Genomic DNA, 16,425 nt, shown 5'->3' with positions numbered 1-16,425 from the left:
ACTTTCTTGCTGACTAGCTGATCTCTCACTCCCCCTCCTTTGCCATCCAGCTGCAGTATCTTTTCTCATTCAATCTTTTGTCTTCCCCCTTCCTCCCCCCTCTCTGCTGCAGAGACATGTATACAGTATCTTAAAACGGCCTTGAGCGGGCTTTAGCCGAGCTTCAATGTATTACAGCAGAGAACTGGCTGTTACACCAAAAACTAACTGCTAACACTACATTTTTGGAGCTATTAGTACATTAGGTTACACTAGGTTACACAAAGTATTTAACATGGAGGAACAATGGTTCATTGAGGCCTGAGCAGGAGGGCTTCACCGGCACCCATGATCGTCCTCCCTCCCGAGCTACCTAAATTTATGCCTAGTGACACCAACAACTCCCTCCTTTGAGAATACTCAACAAACTTTTGGCTGACTGTTCTCACATTTAAAGGATAACATGTGATTAAGCTCTAGGGAGCTGGAGTGCTTTACAGCAAGCAAGCAAGAGAAGAGTAACCATATACAACACCACACCAGTGAGCAGGATGCGAACAATATCTTCCCCTAGTTCTCCCAGGTTGAGTAACCAGCCCCAGAGGGAATCAGAAATAGTTGGTTTCCTTTCCTGGGCCTTCCACTGTTCAAAAGCTTGTTCGACTGACAGGATGTGCTTGTTAATATCCTGTGCGTTTTCTGGGACATAAGTACAGCATTCATCCACCCTGTGAAGCCACTTCCACCCAGGAAGTGTCCATGTATGTCTCCATGGTCACAGATCAGATGGTATTCCTGATGCATCTGTAAGGGCAGTGGGCCAAGTCTGGTACTCAAGATCACTCCAAATGGCCATCAGCTGGTCATTCAGGAAATCCTGAATTCCTACACATACTAGATCCCACTGCAATGCCTTCCCAGCCTCAGTTATATTCAATACCATCTTTCCTTGGTGTAGTACTATAATACACCTGTTATTTAACTATTCTCAGGTACTGTCAAAAGTCATTAACATTAATAGCATAGGAGGGGGTTACATTATTAGTCACTGGAATGATTTCAATACGGGTAAAATTTCTAGTGGCAGAACAAACTCTTTGGGTACTTGTTATTTAAAATCCAATTAGAGCAATACATGCTGAAGGATTTATCCAGAACACAGGGCGCAGCCTGTAGAATAAACCCCAAAATCCAATCAATACCACATTCCCAAGCATGGGTCCCACAAATGTCCTCCCACCAGTGTATAATTCTTTGTTTCTTCACCAGGGTCAGTTCTTAATGTCCTTTCTAGTCAGGAATTCCTGGACTTTCAGTGGAGTGAGTGTTCCTTCTTCTTTCCCAAAACAGTCATGGTGCCACATCCTACAGGGGAGAGGTTACAAGCACATCACCCTGTAATGGTTTTGCTTTTTCTAGAAAAATTCAAAGGCACAATAGATCTGTCAGTGGACAAGAGAGAGGTTACTAGCACTTCACCTTGTACTTTTTCCCTGCTGTCCAGAAGGCACAGTGGGGCTAGAAGGTGAAATAGGCTAATCATTAGTAGGAGAATCCTCCCGAGGTGGAGGGGTCTTTTTGCAGTGAGAATCTTGGGTCCAAGCAGTCAGTCTTTGGCACTTCATAGCGGTGTTGGTAGTCAGCAGGACTTAATAAGGGCCTTTCCAGCATGGAGCCAAAGCAGTCTTTTGTTGGTGGACCTTTACATCAGTCCAGTTTCCTGATTCCAAGGAGTGGCAGGGCTGCTAGGATCTTTGGGTAGCGCTTCTTTGCCTGTGAGAAAAGAAACCTAACACATTTCATTAGTGCCTGGCAGTGTTTTGCAAACCTTATAGCTGCGTGGGAAAATTCAAGCCCTCCTTTTCCTGATTGTTAGCCAAGTCTTAACTGTGAGCAGTGTCCTTGAGTGGAGTCAGTGTCCTATCTATAGCCTGAGCTTGATATTTTTTTTCCAGTTAACTCATTCTGTTCTTTGTCCTTCTTCCTTTCTTGGCTTCTTTTAACCTACAAAGGAAACTTCCACTCTTCACTCATACACCTTTTTCCCAACAACGAACACATAAACATTGCCATTATACAGTACATCAGTCTTATTATTTAATGTATGACACCTATACCCTTCCATTAAAATAACCTTATTACAGAACTTTGGAGCAACAAGCCAGGACAAGCACACCCACTTTGAGGAGTTCACTTAATACAACCTCTAGGCCAATAGCTTCCCACCATCCCCAGCCCTCTGGCTAGAAATCTGAGGTAGCCAGAAGGATCCCATGTACAATATGGGGAGTGGGTTAACTTTTCATGTCCTTGCTTTCAAAGACTGTTGGTATGCAAATTTTAACAACAACTTTTGCAATTAACAATTTGGACAATGAAATTTCTTTTCCTTACTTAAGGAAATGTGTTAGACTCTAATATATTACATTCTCCTGATTCCAAACCAGACCATCCCATAAAAACACCAAACACAACAACTCCGGCCACGAGACAAACACCACAAGACAGAACACAAAACACAAAACACAATTCTCATTGTGCCAGTAAACGCATGGTACGTTGAATGCTATTCAGCTGGCATCAGTTTTCTCTGATTATCTGAAAGACAAAAAAAACCAGAGGTCTACACCTTCTGTGCAGACAATCATTGCTTAAAATATACAAATACCCTTGCTGACTTCAGGCAAAACAGAGGAATTACCCCATATTTTTTTTTGTATGTGTTTCATAGGCAGCCCATGTTTCAGTGGCTCCTACCTTATCAGTTAGATAATTTGCATTAATACAGATGCTTTCTGGCTTGCTTTTTACTTTTAACTCCTGCTTTCAAACACTGAAAGAAAACATCACCACTTATACTGCCCTAAGAGCCTAATAAAATTTCAATTACATAGCACTGTCTACATTCTTCAGCTAATTCAACTAAATTGTTCATAGCCAAATCAAATGATTGCAATCCAATAATTTCTTTGCCTCAATTTATTTACAAATATTTTAAAGACACCAAGAACTTTCCTCTTTAGCATTTTTACAAAGTTCAACTACTGCTCCCTCCAGCAACTACAGAGTTAACTTCTCATTCTCCCTTAAATCACTTGCTTGTCTCCCAACAGCCACTTTTACCAACTCAAATCACCATTCCAAGTAAGTCCTGGGTATTTGAAATCCCCATGCTTACACTTACTTACTCCTTCCTTCCATTACACTTTCAAAGTATTTCAACCTCTTTTCCAATCTCTCTGTCTGTTGCCTGCCTGCCTGGGCCCGATCCTGCTTTTCTTGCTGAACCATCCCTTCCATGGGCACCAACTTGTTCCACTACCAGTTTAGCTAGGAGGGTGGGCTTCTTAACTAGCCCCCACCCCTCCTGCTCTCTTCCCTTAAACATTCTTACTCACGAGACTACCCGAGTCCTCCCTCATGAGGCTTGCCACCTGGATAAAAACACATGGCCCATTGGGCAAAGGCCATTTACTTAACATACAATCCAAAACCCTTTAGAGGGTTTACCCAGAGCCCCACCCATCTGTCTGCTGACACTTAAACAGAAAAGAGAATTACACAGAGAGCAGAAGAAATTACAGTCTAAGCCAGGCTTTCCCTCTTCTATAAACTGACCACTACAGGGGATGGGACAGAAGGATCTCAATTCAACCTCAGAGCTTCCTCGCACGCGTGGCTTCCACTCTGAGGAATTATGAATGAGAGGTTCAGTTCCACCCACACTCCTAACGTCCAAATGAACAGAGCAAAAAAACAACAGTAACTGGTTAAACAGAACAGAACCAAAACCAGATAGTGTTTCCTTATCCTATTAGGGCTAACTTTTAATTATTCAGTTCTCGACATATAACACCAACAGTACCAAGCAAAGCAAACATAAAATAACAGGAGTAAAACAAATAGATAGTGTAAATTCTGCAGGGCTCCCCCTTTCTTAATTGCTCACCAAACTGTGACAAATTTCTGTTACCAATCTATCCCTCATGTCAGGTGATCAGGCTGACACTGCAGGATCGTTGGGGGAAGATAAAGAAAACACACCATATAACTGAATTTTAAAGCTTCATTAATAAAATAATAGAACAACAACAGAGAGTGTTGGGAATGCTCCCACATCACTCAGGAAAAACATTAATGCCCCAAGCTCTAAGCCCCTTTCATACACATGTACATCCAGAATGGCCACTTCTGTGTATAATGTTCAGAGAAGGGGGAGAGGTGGACGGGAGATTATCCTGTATACAGCTTGTCCAGAATTTCCAACATGCTTCCACTCTTGGGAGGGCTGTTTTCTTACACCCTGGAATCTCCTGCGGCGTCTCTTTCAGAGATTCCAGTCCAGGTCGGCTGCCTGTGGCTTCTTTGATGTCACCAAGCCACACCGGCTCCGGGGTCACAAAGGCACACTGTTGGATCTTACTGGACAGTTAAGCTTTGCAAACATAATCTCAGTTCTGTAACTTATATTGCCTTTGGTTCGCCTCTGTCAATTTTCCTCTTTCCACAACCTGCTGGGGCTGAAAGCAGTTTTTCTTTGTACTTAGCATAGTCTGCGTTGATTCTTGACTTTGAACGCAGAGCAACTTTCTTTTTATCCCTGGGTCAAGATGAATTTCAAATTAACCCATTCCTTTCCTCAATAGACAAATTTGCTCACGCTGTGTTAGGGCTTTTTGGTGATTAAACACTCCTCTTAGATGTATGATCTTATCTAGATTAAAGTACCTTCTAATGGGCATTGTTTAAATGGATTTTCACTCGTGTAAATATTCCAATTCTCTAAATACCTGCAGGTTGATGAACCATAATGTACGTACATGTAATATGCGATGGTACTCTTAGGGGGTGAGATGGAATGTTTAGACTGCCCCCCACCCATTTTCCACTTACACACACAGGGAGGGTGCCCTGTCCGCGCTAGTGGCTCACAAACTAAGGATTTTTCCCTACCGAGTACGCACACAGGAGAGGCTAAAGAGGATGGCCACGACCCTCCTACACCTCCCTTCAGTAAAGAGCGTCGGCTAGTTTCTGGGAGACGGTGCTGCTTACTCTGATTGCATCCAGTGAGATGATCAGACTGTCAGTAGCCTACATGGAAAGGAAAGAGGGAGGGAAGATGGGTACACACACTCCTAGACCCAGGTAGCTTCCTCACCGGACAATGCCAGACCGTGTCAGCCCACCATGGGTCGGACCTCCTAAAGATCCACTAGTTACTGGGCTTGCATTAGAGTAGTCCTGGTCACGAGCTTTTGCTTCACAGGGTACTCTGGGCATCTTCCTGTAACAGTCACTCATACTGGCCCCCAGTACCATTCTGCATCTTTTTATTTTATTTTATTTTTTGGCAGCCACAACAGGGAGAGAGTGCACTAGGACATAGGGTCTCCCCTTCCTAGACAGGTCCCTCCTCTGTCCCTGAACTATCCCTAACCTGCTTTTGGATCCTTGCACTCTACCACACAGGGGGAAGAACAGGAACTACGGTGGTTTTTTTGTTTTGTTTTGTTTTTTACCAGAGCTTTTCATACAAACAGCTTCAAAACCTACCTGTTCACTGACAAAGCAGGAGTAATTGGAGGATCGTACTGTAATTTATTGATCTTTCAAGTGGTCACCTTTCCTGACCCTCTAATTTGTACTGAGGCCAGTCTACTGTACAAAATCTTTGTAACCTACTTTTGATCATTGGATCCGATCCAAACACCTTCCAATTTTCTAGAATGCATTCTAGGGGGGTACACCGTGCCTTCTCCACCTTGCTCTGTCCCTGCCCCTTGCTGCAGGAAGACACTGGGCGTCCCCAGGTCCTAACAGAGAAAGTCCAGAGAACCGGACTGTTCCTACCTTATCCAAGGGACCGGTTCCTCACCGTCACCCAGGACCAGTTCCACACCATCTCCCGCAACTGCTTCTCCACTATTTGAGCGTGTTGCACTGTTGTGCCCTCTGGGGTCACTCACACCGCGTCTCTGCCGAGGCTGCCGGTAAAGTCACCGGTGTGCACTGGGCGTCAGTCATCGCTGCGATCCGTTGACCACCAGGAGGGATCCTGGCAAGGCTAATTTTCACCTCGAGCCCACCCAGGGATGCCAAGAACTGTTGCCGGCACAGAGTGCCCGAGGCAAGCAACAGCGGGGTCCGTTGCCCAGAGTGCATATTGCCAATGAACACACCAGGGTGGAGAAGCAAACAACCAAATTTATTTGAGCTCAGATAAGGTGCAAGGGAGAAATAACAATCTCAAATCCTGCACACCTAAACCAAGCAGTTTCTTCCTTTTATATCCCAGTTGTTTACTACAAAACTTTTTCGTGCTGACTAGCTAATCTCTCACTCCCCCCTCCTTTCCCATCCAGCTGCAGTATCTTTTCTCATTCAATCTTTTGTCTTCCCCCTTCCTCCCCCCTCTCTGCTGCTGAGACATGTACACAGTATCTTAAAACGGCCTTGAGCGGGCTTTAGCCGAGTTTCAATGTATTACAGCAGAGAACTGGCTGTTACACCAAAAACTAACTGCTAACACTACATTTTTGGAGCTATTAGTACATTAGGTTACACTAGGCTACACAAAGTGTTTAACATGGAGGAACAATGATTCATTGAGGCCTGAGCAGGAGGACTTCACCGGCACCCATGATCGTCCTCCCTCTCGAGCTACCTAGATTTATGCCTAGTGACACCAACATAATCACTTCCCTTGATCTGCTGGTAACAGTCCTAGTAATCCAGCCCAATATGACCAGTTACCAATATTAAATGCAGACACAGCAATATTTGATAGATTTGTTCCTGTCCATTCAGGAGGTTATTTCCCACCTATTTATAAATAAATAAGATGCTCTAAGTGGAGGGGAGAGAGCTGTCCCGTCCGTGCAGTTAATCCATCTCCCCGAGAGGTGGTAGCTCTGTCACTGGGGGAAGCTATGCTGGTGGGTGTGCAAGCTGTGGTGTCTACACGTGTATATAAAGTTTAATCAAACCCCATTTTTAAACCCCCTGTGGTCTGGGAATAGAAAAGGAGCTCTCTGAGGCAGAGCCTGTCCTTCAAAATCCTTAAGATCACTGACTTGCCAGGGTAAATGTCATGGGGGTATAGCTCAGTGGTAGAGTGTTTGACTGCTCATCAAGTTGTCCTTGGCTCAAATCCAAGTGCCCCCTCACAAATCTGTTCCTTCAGTAAAAATAATTCTATTTCTAGTATGCTCAGCAGCCCCACAAAATAGTGATCCCTGAAATGAATGGACACCCTCAATGTTTTCCTGTGCAAATGCATAAAAACCTAGCAAGCATGTCTCTCTGCTGAAATCAGTTTGAACCCTCTAAGTGTCTAGGTTTGTTTTCATCAATTAAACAAAGGCACATGAAGACACATTTGCAGGTCCTTGGCCTCCATGGGCTACAATGTGCAGAAGAACAAGAACCACATCCACTTGGGAGGAATGGACTAGTCTGTATTACATTTGGTAAGTAAGTTGCCATTGGGACTGAAAACTTTACTGGAGATGGACAGGAGCCTGTTACAAAATAAAATAACCAAGATTTACCAAACTCCCTGTTACACATTCAAACCTCTCTTTGTGCACACAGTATCAATTGGGGCTCTAATAAATGGCAGCCTTCCTTTAACACAGATTGTTGTTCCATGTAACTTTCAGATGCATCCAAATGGCAGCTGTTTACAGGTCGTGGGCTGCTAGTTCATGAGCAGGAGCAGAGTCTCTGTAAGTTTACCGACCATAGAGCTTGTTATGTCTGCATCTAAGTAAGTGCAGAGTTATTTCAATGGCTCCTACACTGACACCTGCTGCCCCTTCTGGCTGGTTAATTGCACTATTTGGAACCAGGTCCTAAAAGTACACCCTTCCTGGGAGAGTCAAAACTGCCCAAGGAAACCCCATTGGGTTTCAAGGGCAGTTCAGGTAAGGAGGTGACAGGATAACACAGGGGTCTCAGAGCTTCTCTTTCATCATAGATAGCAGGGTTGTGGGTGCTATGAGCATGACTGTGGGGTTCTATTCCTGGCTGTGGGAGGAAAGGGGTTTTTAGGGGATTAGAGATGGGGGCCTAGAAGTCAAAGAAAAAACACCTCCCTTTTCAGCTTCAGTGCACATGGAACAAGAACATGGCTTCTCATCTCTTAGGTTTCAGAGGAGCAGCCGTGTTAGTCTGTATCCTCAAAAAGAACGGGAGTACTTGTGGCACCCTAGAGACTAACAAATTTCTTCAGTTCTGTTGCCATCATGTGGCCATTTCATTTCACTTATTGTTAAAAGGTTTGGGTACTTTGCACAGAAACATCATTTCCTTGGGAAAGACGGAGAAGTGGAAGCTGCATTGATTTAATCCTCTGAAAATTAGATAAGGATTAAAATATTCCCCAGACAGCTCAGTCCCAACCGTTCTCCCTCACTGCTGCCAGTGAAGCTCAGTTCTGTCCCACAGCCCCAAGAACTGCTGGGTGCAAGTCCTGGGTCTGATGTGCAGTAAGAAAAAGGAGGTAATGGATGTACCTTATCTCCTAGAACTGGAAGGGACCATTAAGTCCAGCCCCCTGCCTCCACTAGCAGGGTTGAGTACTGACTTTGCCCCAGATTCCTAAGTGGCCCCCTCAAGGACTGAGCTCCTAACCCTGGGTTTAGCAGGACAATGCTCAAACCACTGAGCTATCCCTCCCCTGACTAACACAGGGGTAACTGTGCCTACCTAGCAGGGCTGGCTTCAGGCCGATTTGCCCGATTCCCCCGAATTGGGCCCCGCACCTGAGGGGGCCCCGCGCGGCAGTGTCTCCTGGAAGCAAAGCTCTGTGTCTCTGGAAGCAGCAGCTGTTGTTGCTAGGCAATGAGAGACGCCGGCCGGCAGAGGGCTGAGGCAGAGGCAGCCGCGTGGGTGTTGCAGGTCGGGGGGGGAGGGGGGAGAAGGCACATGTGCTTTGCAGCCTCCCCTCCCCTTCCCCCAGCACTCACCTGGGGGAGATGCCAAGGGGGCAGGACTCTCTGCAGTAGACCTCAGTCACCTGAGCAGCTGCTGGGGCTCCCAGCGGTGAGTGTCTGACCCTGTCATTCCCCGCAGGTTTGTAAGATTGGGTTGGTGGTGTGGTTTTCGAGGTGTTGCTGTTTGAGGGCGAGTTTGTGCCTGCCTGTGTCTGTTTCAGAACTAAAGTCGGGATCATGTTATGGAACCCAAGAGAAAAGCCCCCAGCTGGTACCTAGTGCTTTGAACTCCAGGTGAGAGGGAGAGGGAGGGTTGGAGGAGGAAATCAAATACATCAACAAGGGAGAATGCGAAAGGTCTGCAATATGGCAAGGCAGGCTGAGACTTCTATCTCCCCCTTACCCTCCCCCGCAGAAGGGGAAACTGAGGCACAGCGTGATCTGATTCCCTCTCCAAATTATTTTACAAAGGACGGGGACTGAGGCTCCTATCCAAACCAGTTTCCTTCCCATCAACTCTGCTTTTCCTGGAGCAAGACCGCTTTAGGGGCTGAATATTTCCATTAAACTATGGCTCCTTCATTTGCCCTGCAACAATAAAATAGACCGGCTTGGGGGGGCGAATAGCCCCCCCCCCAAGCTGTATGGATATTAAAGTTTTCTTGTGGGGGGGCATGATAATATTCTAGATCAATCAAATGCCCAGCTCAGCTTTCTAGCCATCTAGCAGCTCTAGGGCAGGGAAGGAAGATGCTCTTGGTGCAGAGTAGTGCAAAACAGGGGTGAATTTAGCGGGGAATGGGAGGTCTGCTTGAAATCTCACCCGATGCAATCACACAGAATCACTGGCAGTGCTGGGAGAGGCCAGGAGTGGAAGCAGGTGGCCTGGAGGTGAGGAGACATTTGCCCTCAGTCCTGGGCTCTGGGATGGACTAGGCTGGGTGGTGGGTTGAGTCTAGTCTTCCAGCCTGTTGCTCTCACTGGGGTTTGTGGTTTTCATCTGGCTTCACCGAAAAGATCAAAGAAGCCCAGTAGAAAAGGGGAGTGAGAGAGGCAGGAAGGAGTTTGTAAGGGGTTTAAGTGACCCATCAGCGAAAGAGTAAAACCAGAGTCTGACTGGGTTTCCACCCAGCCACCACTCCTGCAAACACTGGGGAAGGGGCAGCTCCAACCCCCACTGAGGCTATGGTGAGGGGCATCAGGGGAGGAAGGAAGCCACATGGCAGTCCCTTCCCCCCAGCACCCGCCTCCAGCTCCCAAACTCATCCCAAAGCCTGCACGCACCCCTCCACGCTCCCTCCTAGAGCCTGCACCCGTCCACCCTTCCTGCACCCTACCCCATGCCCCAGCCCGGAGCCTGCACCCAGAACCCAAACTCCATCCCACTCAGCCCTGGGCAAAGCTCCTTGGTCTGGCTCCCAGCCCCTCTCCAAGAGTTGCAGCTATCTGGAGGTGCTGCCTTCCACACCTTCCTCAGTCACACCTCATTCATTCAATAGGGCAATTGATTACAAAGTGGAGGAAAGATCTTACCCTACTTCTAGCAAAAAGACATTTTTCTTTTACCTTATATACTACCTTAGGGGCCCGCTATAACATATTACCAAGGTTCAACACAAAGTCATGTAAAAGTTATACAAAAATGCATAATGCAGAGATTTATCTACAACTGCATTGGTTGACAGCTGTGAGCAGTAATATAGTGACCCCTGGGTCTCTGAATGAGGCTATATACTTGGAGGAGGGGAGGTGCAGGGGCGAGCGGGGGGGCAAGCGGCAGGTGGGCAAACAGGCAAGCAGTGAGCCAGCCGGCGTTCTAGGGCAGGGATAGGGATTTCTGGCAGGGGAGGGAGAAAGTGAAAGGAGGTGGGTGGGGGACTGACTAGGAGGGACGCAGCAAGTCAGCAGGGGACTAGGGGATGAAGAAGGGTGTGATGGTGGGGCTGAGGGGGTGGGTCCTATTTTACTGCTGTGATCTGGTCACCCTATGTATGCCAGGTTTCAGAGTAGCAGCTGTGTTAGTCTGTATCTGCAAAAAGAACAGGAGTAATTGTGGCACCTTAGAGGCTAACAAATTTATTTCAACATAAGCTTTCATGGGCTACAGCCCACTTCTTCGGATGAATAGAATGGAATACTTCTTTTTGCCTATGTGTGCCATTTCCCCCCCACACACACACCCAAACCTTCCTCTTTGGCCCACAGCTGTTTCGACAGGGTGGTGCTGAGGAAGGAGGGTTTGTTTCTGCAAGGCGGGCGGCGCTGGGCGGGCAATGTTTCCACGGGGCCGGGCGGTGCTGGGGGGAAGAAGGAGGCATAAAATAAACATTATTGAAGAAAATCAGTTGTACAACTATCAAAACATAAATTATTTTCCTAATATGAAAGTTAAAATTTATAATTAATATTCTTTTAGAATGTGGTGACTTCTATCAATATGGGCAAAAGTTCAAGAGATATTGGTAGAAAGTACCCAGGTGGGAGTAAGAAAAGAGCCATATACAATATGATGTAATGTATGTAATATATAATTTTGTTATTATGTATATAGTCATGGAAAGTAAATAATACATGTAAATAATACATGGAAGAAATGAAAGGTGTTTTTTTTTAAGTGTTTTTTTTTAACTCATCCCTGCCGGGATACCATCAAAACTGTTCGAATTGGGCCCCGCGCTTCCTAAAGCCGGCCCTGCTGCCTAGACTTTTCAGTAGATAAATTGAGACACATCATGCGTGGGGAAGGAGATACAGATGTGTTGTTTGATTGTTTTTCTCATGTTAAATGTACTGGATCATTTCCATGGCAAAAATATTTGTACGAGTCCATGAAAAAAGGAAGTAACCTTGGGAGAAAGGGGGTTTCTGAGAGCCAGGGTAGATATGGAGTTTTTTATGAAAGAGGAGAGGCCAAAGTAGGGCCTTTAGCTGGAGAAAAGGGGGGAGGTTTTTTGTGCAGTTTCATTTTAGCCAGCCTCATATCCTGTAGTCCCTACCTCCCCATCCCACCAACATCTGACCTAGTGCCTCCCCACTAGCAAAGCCACCTCTGGCTCCTGAAACATCCCTACTGGACTGGTCCTCCAGATCCCCCAGCACTCCCTCTCCTAGCTGGATCCCCTGGCAGCCAGAGCTCTCTGCAGAACTGCCGTGGTTGCTCCCCTGGGTCTCTGGTCAAGGACGGCTACCAGCTTCTCCTGAGAATACAGCTGAGAAATGACTCACCCTTCTCTAGATTCCCACCTGTGGGCTCTGAGAAGCAGGATGGGGCCTGTATGATAAAGTCCATGTAACATTCCCCTCTCATCCCAGCCCTGGTATGTTGCCAGTAGCCTGCTGTCCCTGGGTAGCAGCCAAGGATGTTTCCCACCGTTCAGGAGACCCCAGCCTGGGACTAAAGTCAGCTTCAGGTTTCTCCTCTCTCCCTTCGTGGAATCAAGATCATGTTTTTGCCAAGAGTTAAAGCAGCCCGAACCCCCAGAGTCTGGATCAATGTTCTCTCCCCTCTTTCTTTATGCCCCTGTTGTTATTTCATGGAATTTCTGGGATGGAGAAAAAATTGAGTTCACTCCATGTGGAGGGTAAAAGAAACCTGAAAATCTCAGGCCCCAACCCCTGCTACCAGGATCACTGAGGTGGTGGGAATCTGCATGGGAAAGAGACTATGTGAATTGTCAAGGTGGGGAATGAATAACAATTTACAACTAGATCCACCTCATTAACCACCAACACAGGCTAACCCTGCTGCAGATAGAAGGGAAACTGGGAGTGATTCTTAGCTGTTCAGCCATGGAAACAGTGACCCAACTGCACCACAGTGAATGTGCTGGGGAAAGCTGGACTTCACAGGCAGGTGGAAATATTAAATCCTAGAAATAGCTGGAGCATCCATTTGATCATTTCTGCCATCAGGGTCAGGGATTGAGCTGTTCACAGAGCCGCACCACCATCATGCCTTTCCAGCAGGAAGTGGCAGCACTCCCCCACAATGCAGGGGAGAGGGCTGAGTGTATCTCTGCACCCTGAGTCCAGGGCACAAACTCTCTCTGCCCCACACATAGAATCTGGCCCTGCTGCAAAGTGACCCTTATGAACAATTAACCTCCAGGAGGGCAGGATTGGCCCTCAGAGAGGGGAATGGGCTTCTCGTGAAGCTTATAGGTTACTGGATGTGCTGGGAACAGGAGGGCTCTGAGTGTAACCCATAGCCCACACAGCCCATCTGGGGATGTAGCTCAGCGGTAGAGGGCCTTCTTTGCATGTATGAGACCATCTCCAGGTTGATTTTTTCACCCTGCTGCTTTGCTCATGCCCGGAGGGGATGTGGCCCACCAGTCTCCCTGCAGGAGTTCCAGTCCTGCTCAGTGAGGGGCAAGTGCCAATTGCATGGAAGGTTGGGGGGGTTCTGTTCCTAAGTCACCTCAGTACATGTAAAATTCCCACCTGCTGTGCTGCTTGGGACAATGGTAGATGAGAAGGGCGAATCCTCCAGCACTGGAGGGAAAGGTCCCATCTGCACAGACTGAGAGGCGAGGAAACAGAGGGGCAGTCAGTGCTCAGAAAGGAGAGAGGTCAGTGATTTACACCCACCAGGGGACACTGTCTTTTTGAGTATCACAGAGGTAGCTGTGTTAGTAAGGATCTGTAAAAAGAGACAGAGTCCTGTGCCACCTTATAGACTAACAGACGTACAGGAGCATAAGCTTTCGTGGGTGAATCCCCACTTCGTCAGATGAATGGAGTGGGAATTCTGTGCCTGGTTAGCCAACTACAAAAGCAATTTCTCCTCCCTTGGTCTTCACACCTCAGCTGCTAGAAGAGGGTCTCATCCTCCCTGATTGAACTAACCTCTTTATCTCTAGACTGATTCTTACCTGCATATTTATACCTGCCCCTGGAAATTTCCACTACATTCATCTGATGAAGTGGGGATTCACCCACGAAAGCTTATGCTCCAATATGTCTGTTGCTCTGTAAGATGCCACAGGACTCTTTGTCTTTTTGAGGTGAGTGCAGTTGGCTTGGGATGGTGCTGACAATGGATAGAAAAAAGGCTGGAGTCAGTGACAGATGAGACCACAGAAGGGGACGGGGAATGGTAGCCCCACAGAAGGTCCTGGGTGCTCAGATGCCCCAGTTATTGCACCCTGGCCTATCGCAGAGAGACAAAAGACACCAAGGGACCCAGCCTCCTACAGTGATCCCATGGACAAGAACCTGGTTGGGAGTGGGGTGAAGGTTCCCTCTGGGCAAAGGGGAGCTGAAATCCCTCAGTGTCCTGGAATTTAAGCAATGGAAGCTTCAAACCCTGCACGAGTGTTGGCTGAGGTGCATCAGCAGAAGGTTGGACTGGACACGGGAGGCAGGTTTGTGTAATTTTTGGTGGTGCCCAGAATGGGACTAAGTCCTGCCCCACCCCCCACACACACCTGCCTAAGGCTCTGGGGGGAGTTCGGGTGCAGGGTCTGGGCTCAGTCAGGGGGCTGAGGTGCAGGAGGGTGTGCAAGGGGCAGGGCCCTGGAGAAAGTTTGGGTGTGGGTTTGGGGTCTGGGTTGGGGCAGGGGGTTGGGGGTGCAGGAGAGAGTGAGGGGTGCAGCATTTACTTCGGGCATCTCCCAAAAGCAACCTGCACCCCACCCCCCTCTGGCAGTAGCCCCTAAGCGGGAAGGCCGGGGGGGGGTCTAAGCGCTCCGCTGCCTGCAGACTCCAACCCCGCAGCTCCCATTGCCACAGTTGACAGAGTTGGCACTCAGGGAGGGAGCAGCGCGTAGAGACCTCCTCCACCCCAGGGCCCTCAGGGATGTGCCAGGCGGTCCGGGAGTGGTGTGCCACATGGAGTGAGGGCGGGCAGGAAAGTGCCTTAGTCCCCCTGTGCTGCTGATGGTGGTGGGGGTCCCCAGGCCCTTTTAAATTGCCTAGGGGCGGCAGGCAGGACCAAGGGGACACTCCCAAGGGCATAACGTTGCTTTGCACAATGATAAATCCTGGAACAGGACAGAAATGAAATGGCAGCAGAACCTAAGGAATTAAAAGCCTCCAGATTCTTGTGTGTGCACTGACTCCAAACGGAAACTGTAATTTGACTCGCTTTGTGTCTGCGACTGGTAAAATATCAAGTGAAAATCATTCCAGTGATCGTGACCCTGGGTTTGAGGAGGCTTTGGTCTTCTTAAAATGTAACTAGCATGTTACACTTACGTTTTTAAAGGTGGCTTCCCCAAGCAATCCCAAGTTGTTCTTCCCACAGCTGGTTGATGGGGGGCAGCAGGGGATCTCCTCAACCTGGAGGAATCTCTCTGAGCCCCACTGTTAGGTCTCCATCCTTTCTCCCCCTAACCACGCCCACCCCTCCCCTCCCCATTATCAATGTTTTGGAGTGACCCCTCCCTCCCTTTATGGGATACAGACTCTGTGACAGACTGACTGGGGCTCCTCTCTGCATGGCCCCAATGGGGAAGGAAAGAGACTGGAGGTGTGGGAGAAGACAGATAGAAGGAGTCAAATGGGGATAAACCATAATAGAGGAGATTTTCTTCCTGTTAAAATGTACTGGAGTCTCATGGCTGAAAAGCCACATCTTGAGTTAGGTTTGATGCATCAGCCTTACAATCGCCAGGGAAAGGTGTGACCCACAGAGACTGATAACTGCCCGCTTCCCAACTTTGTCTTAGAAGCACCTGCACTGGCGCAACTGGTTAGCACAGAGAGGGATATTGCTGGGGTTATGAATTCAACCCTTATCTGGAGCACTGGTTTCTATTCCTTGTGTAGTTTCCCCAACTTACTTTGCTTAATTCACATAGAAAGTGCCATACTTAGAAGAGGAGAATGAGTTCTAAAATGTGGCAGTAGGTGCACAGCTTGGAAACATCCCCCCTGTGCTGCCATTTGTTCCAGTAGATTGTTCACGGCAGCATGAATTGATTTCTTTGAGGCTGTGAAAGCTGCCAGGAAAAGTTTCTGGTCACCAGAGCTCCCTGCTTTTTCCAGTACATCTCTGGCTCCTTCCCTGCCTCAGTCACTGCTGTAGGAGGGTCCTATATGCACTGAGACTAAAACTTTTTCAAGCCTTCTTAGTGCAGCTGGCAGTGTGTCAGTCTCATAATTTGAAGGTCCTGAGTTCAAGCCTCAGAGAAGGCACTGGGTTTTGCGCCCTGCTTCAGATTTTCTAAAGGAAATCAGAGAAAAGAAACTAGAGGAGAGTGGTCTCTAGACACCCTCCCACTCATCTAACACACACACATAGACCTTTCTAAGGCATTATCTTTTCCTTCTCTATGGAGTTTGCATTCTTCACAGAGCAAAATAAAACAAAAACATGCAAGTCCAAGCCTAATACAGTATGAAACTCAATACAGATCAAATCTCACCCTCAGAGATCTTCCAATAAGCTTCTTTTGCAGACTAGGTTTATTTCTAGTCTGGGCCCAATCTTTTCACCTGGTATAGTCCTTGTTCCAGCTCAGGTGGTAGCTAGGGGATGTCTCATGACTGCAGCCATGTTTGT

General features: G+C 47.6%; 1 long non-coding RNA gene and 2 other non-coding genes across 3 annotated transcripts; 2 read left to right on the top strand and 1 right to left on the bottom strand.

Annotated features, from left to right (window-relative positions):
- Window positions 1–1,539: 1,539 nt before the first annotated feature.
- LOC127042237 (uncharacterized) lies at window positions 1,540–4,104 on the bottom strand. Its single transcript, XR_007771888.1, has 2 exons — window positions 3,940–4,104; window positions 1,540–1,938 (listed from the first exon to the last, which is right to left on the bottom strand). It is a non-coding gene; the product is annotated as an uncharacterized LOC127042237 (long non-coding RNA).
- Window positions 4,105–7,074: 2,970 nt separating this feature from the next.
- TRNAS-GCU (transfer RNA serine (anticodon GCU)) lies at window positions 7,075–7,146 on the top strand. The gene has a single exon. It is a non-coding gene; the product is annotated as a tRNA-Ser (tRNA).
- An 8,839-nt stretch (window positions 7,147–15,985) lies between these two features.
- TRNAM-CAU (transfer RNA methionine (anticodon CAU)) lies at window positions 15,986–16,058 on the top strand. The gene has a single exon. It is a non-coding gene; the product is annotated as a tRNA-Met (tRNA).
- Window positions 16,059–16,425: the final 367 nt, after the last annotated feature.

Source organism: Gopherus flavomarginatus, unplaced genomic scaffold (assembly GCF_025201925.1).
Source record: "Gopherus flavomarginatus isolate rGopFla2 unplaced genomic scaffold, rGopFla2.mat.asm mat_scaffold_34_arrow_ctg1, whole genome shotgun sequence".
Classification (NCBI taxonomy): Eukaryota; Metazoa; Chordata; order Testudines; family Testudinidae; genus Gopherus; species Gopherus flavomarginatus.
The sequence above is the reverse complement of the archived record's forward strand: the minus strand, read 5'-3'. Positions and strand labels throughout refer to the sequence as shown.